This window comes from Cupressus sempervirens, chromosome 4 (genome assembly GCF_028749045.1).
Source record: "Cupressus sempervirens isolate cs-2001-9-10 chromosome 4, ASM2874904v1, whole genome shotgun sequence".
NCBI classification, from domain to species: Eukaryota; Viridiplantae; Streptophyta; class Pinopsida; order Cupressales; family Cupressaceae; genus Cupressus; species Cupressus sempervirens.
The window spans coordinates 883366913-883370872 of NC_143121.1; positions in this window are offsets into that span (position 1 = coordinate 883366913).

The window sequence follows — 3960 nt, forward strand, 5'->3', positions numbered from 1 at the left end:
TGCACTATCACCCCATTACTGTCGCAAGCTCCCATTAAATCGTGTATTCAAGCTATCTATGGCATCATGATGAAAAACCTTGCTTTAACTATTAGAATCAACCAAGGCATCAAACCATCAAAGAACTCAAAGTGCACATCATGAGCTCCTCAAAAAAAATTAAATAACCATGATCCTCAACTAAGAAGATATGCCACTGTACCAAATCAGGAACCCAAACCAATGAATATCAAGGATGTACTTGTATATCCAATCATTTCATACCAAAATCCATGGCACCATGATCACATCCATGAACCAAGCATTTGACTCTCAATATGTCCAACCTATCAACATAAAATAATCAACCACAATCTTCCACCATGATTGTATTTGGTAACATCTTATCCCCTTCTACATGAAGAAAAAATCAGCAAATCATATGACTTAGGGAATGGACAACCCAAATTCAAGTCACCAATTTGAATATGCATTAATAATGAAAGATCAATGGGCAAAGACAACCCATAACCAAGCAATAAATGCAACTTGTAAGTATAGACCACTTACAACACTGCACAACTTGTAGACCCAAAATGTCATCATACATATCCAAACTAAACATTAATAACCATATCATGATGAGACCAATCTTAAATATGAACTGAGTATACAATGACATCAAATCTTAAATCTCCAAACATACAATGTCATAAACTCACAATGTTACCATAGTCAATATATACCATAAACTATTCAAATTAATATATCACCAAATAAACCATGCCAAACCTGCACCAAATCTGAACCAATGTGTAGAGCTCTCTAAGAGCTTTCCATTGACTACTCAAAGTCTAAAATCTAACTCCGTATGCCCAAGTTATGCTCTAATTTATGCTCAAAATAAACATCTAACTTTCAAGCTTTTAAAACTTGACAAAATGTCAAAATCACAGATCACAGAACTAAACCTACACCAAATTGTAGTGCTCTGAATCAACTTTCCAACGCTTGTAAGAAGTCCAAAATTCGATATCGTGAAAGAAAGTTATGGTTGTTTTACTAAGACAGTCTTTTTACCATTTTTATTGCGATTTTTTTTTTGTGACAAAAATTTCAACGAGATTAAATTTGATGGCCATCACAGGGTTGAAACTAAAAAAATCTTTCATTTCCTCTAAACATGGCCAAACTAGGGCATATTATATATCAAAATTTATGGAAACATCGACCCAAATCTAATGGCGAGGTTTGTTTTTACCGAGGAGGTCATTTTTGTAAGCTCCCTTTAAAACCCTCATTTAAATGAAACATCCAAAAAACCCTTTTATCCAACAATTTTTCACATTTCAAAATCTACCAATATCCCATCATGGCAGCAAACCCAAAAACCTCAGATCTACAATAAACAACTCGTATATCTTGCTCTTTCTTTTATCCTCTCATGCATTTCCATGGATTCAATCTAGGGTTACAATAATAAAACCATAGCTCTGATACCACTTGTAAGAAAACTTGCAACAAAGAACATAACCATTTTCACATAACCCATAATAGATCTAAAATAAATATGCAATTAAAATCCACATGCAAGAGAATAGAAAACATACTCACAAAAATGTGACACAAGATATACCTTGGGAAACTCTCATTGAGGGAAAAACCCAACCTCTAAAAGCATCCATCACCATGTATTATTAAGCAAAAACACCATTGCAATACAACCATGGAAGCCTTCAAAGCCATAGCCACAACCAAACAATCTATGTGAATAGACATGAATCCACATATCCCATGCCATGCTTCCAACTTTCACAAATGCTCCCTTGGCTAACCTGTCAAGCCTTGTCCTACTCGACTCTTTCCCTTTTAGCCTTATCTCTTCTGACATACAACAACTACCCTTGTGGCTGCTTATAAAATAGCAATTCCCACAAAACTACCAAGCGGTATTAAATAAATGATGTGCTAAAACCATGTGCTACCTAACCCATTGACCCCACATTTAATATTAGAATATTAATTTTTTTTCCAATATTAAATAATTACATAAAATATTATCACAATGTTACAATACGACTCATCAAGTATATGCCATGAGAATCTTTCTATGTTGCACGCCCATCTAGATGCAACATTACATAATAAAATAAAATAATACAATATAACAATATTATGCAATGTGTGCAACACCCATTATCTCAACAGAGATTGATCAGTGACCTGTGTGAGTAATCATTATTGCAGTAGTGAAATATCAATGGAACTGGATGTTGAAACTTGCTTATGATTAAAAAAAAAAAATTGGAGTCAATTTGATGCTTAGCAATAAAAGACCATTTCATGCTTTAGATCAAAAAATCCCATGGTTGTACATGAACATAGTATAGGGTGGGAGCAAATAACTAAACACTTGATGTTGAAATATTTACATTGGTCATTTAGTGTCGATGTTCTTGTAAAAGTGCAGTGCAGGAAGAGGAAACTGAGTAAAAACTTGTGTCCAGTCAAATGCAGGAAAGGAACTTTCTACAAATTTACACCTAGCCATTTCCTGGAAGAGAAATATGAACTGTAGATTCTTAACAACACTAATGTGTAAATACTCTATTTAGAATTTTGCTAGGTGACAACCCAAAATAAAAGTCTTGATTTCAGGTAGGTCTAAGAAATGTAGTCAATTATTCATATTAGTTTGTGTATGATTGCTTTTGATTTTTTTTTTTTTTGATCAGTAAATGACCAAGGCCTTGATTATATTTATTAATTCAAATTACTAATTTACATCAGTGTTTCTCCGTTCAAATGGGCATTGGTAGGAAAGAACAGAGAAGAAAACCTCTAGTCTAGCCCGAGACTGATGTCCTTTATTATTACAGCATAAAAAGGGCATACCCCAGTTCAAAAAGTTATTATTTCCAACAGTATACAATCCAAATAAATAAATTTGTCATTAATTCTTGAATGCAATTGCGACCTTTGTAGAATGACCGTTTTAGCCTCTGTACTTTTGCATCCCTTCGTAACTGCGCAAAGAACTCAACCCTGCCTTCTTAACTTAACCATCAAAATTGTCAGTAATAAAAATACATAATCATATTAAATATAATGGATACCTTGGGAAATGATTATCACCATACATTAATTTATATGTGCTATTTCTTTAAAATGCATATATCAAAATAATTGATATCAATCCTTTTTTAGTTAGCAGAAACATGTTGAAGTTTATTAAACATCCTATCAAATTCTAATATCGAAGCAACCATTCTAACCTCTAAATCAAATAGCCAACCCCTACACCAATCTTCAAAAGTAACATCAGTAAATAGCCAGAAATGCTAAGTATTTGTGCTCAATAACAAACATAAACTTTGGATTCAACATCTTAAATCCTTATTCCATACTTTAAGCACCGAATAGAAATCCTAACCAAGTCATACTACATATAACCTTATTAAGAGGAGATTTAATCATTAGTTAACCTCCTTGAATTTGAGTCTTAATAGGAATCATTTTAATATCCTTATTATCAAAGAGCATGCTGTCCAATCTAACTTTCAGACCAAGGGATGATAAGCAGAACTATCACTGACCTTATCTCCTCCTACCCATATATTACACTAAAGAGATTGATTAATCCTAACAAGAGTGTTTAGAAACAGAGCATCTCTCCTAATTTGTATCTAAAATGGTAAACTAGTGAAGTATGAAGATCTAGGGTCAAAACATGAAACTAATCTAAATCGGAGTTGAATTTTAGCTACCTCAAATGAACCTTATTCAATCTAGATCTACCTATCCAAAACATCTGACCTCTATGACATACAAAAGAAAGGAATATACTGACAAAACATTATTACCAACTGACATCTTGAAAAAGCCTCTACTGCCCAGCATACCATGCATAAATTGGAAAGATGAAATGAACTAAAAAAGAGAAACCAAACCCTCGAATATTACTAATTAGATTACAAATAC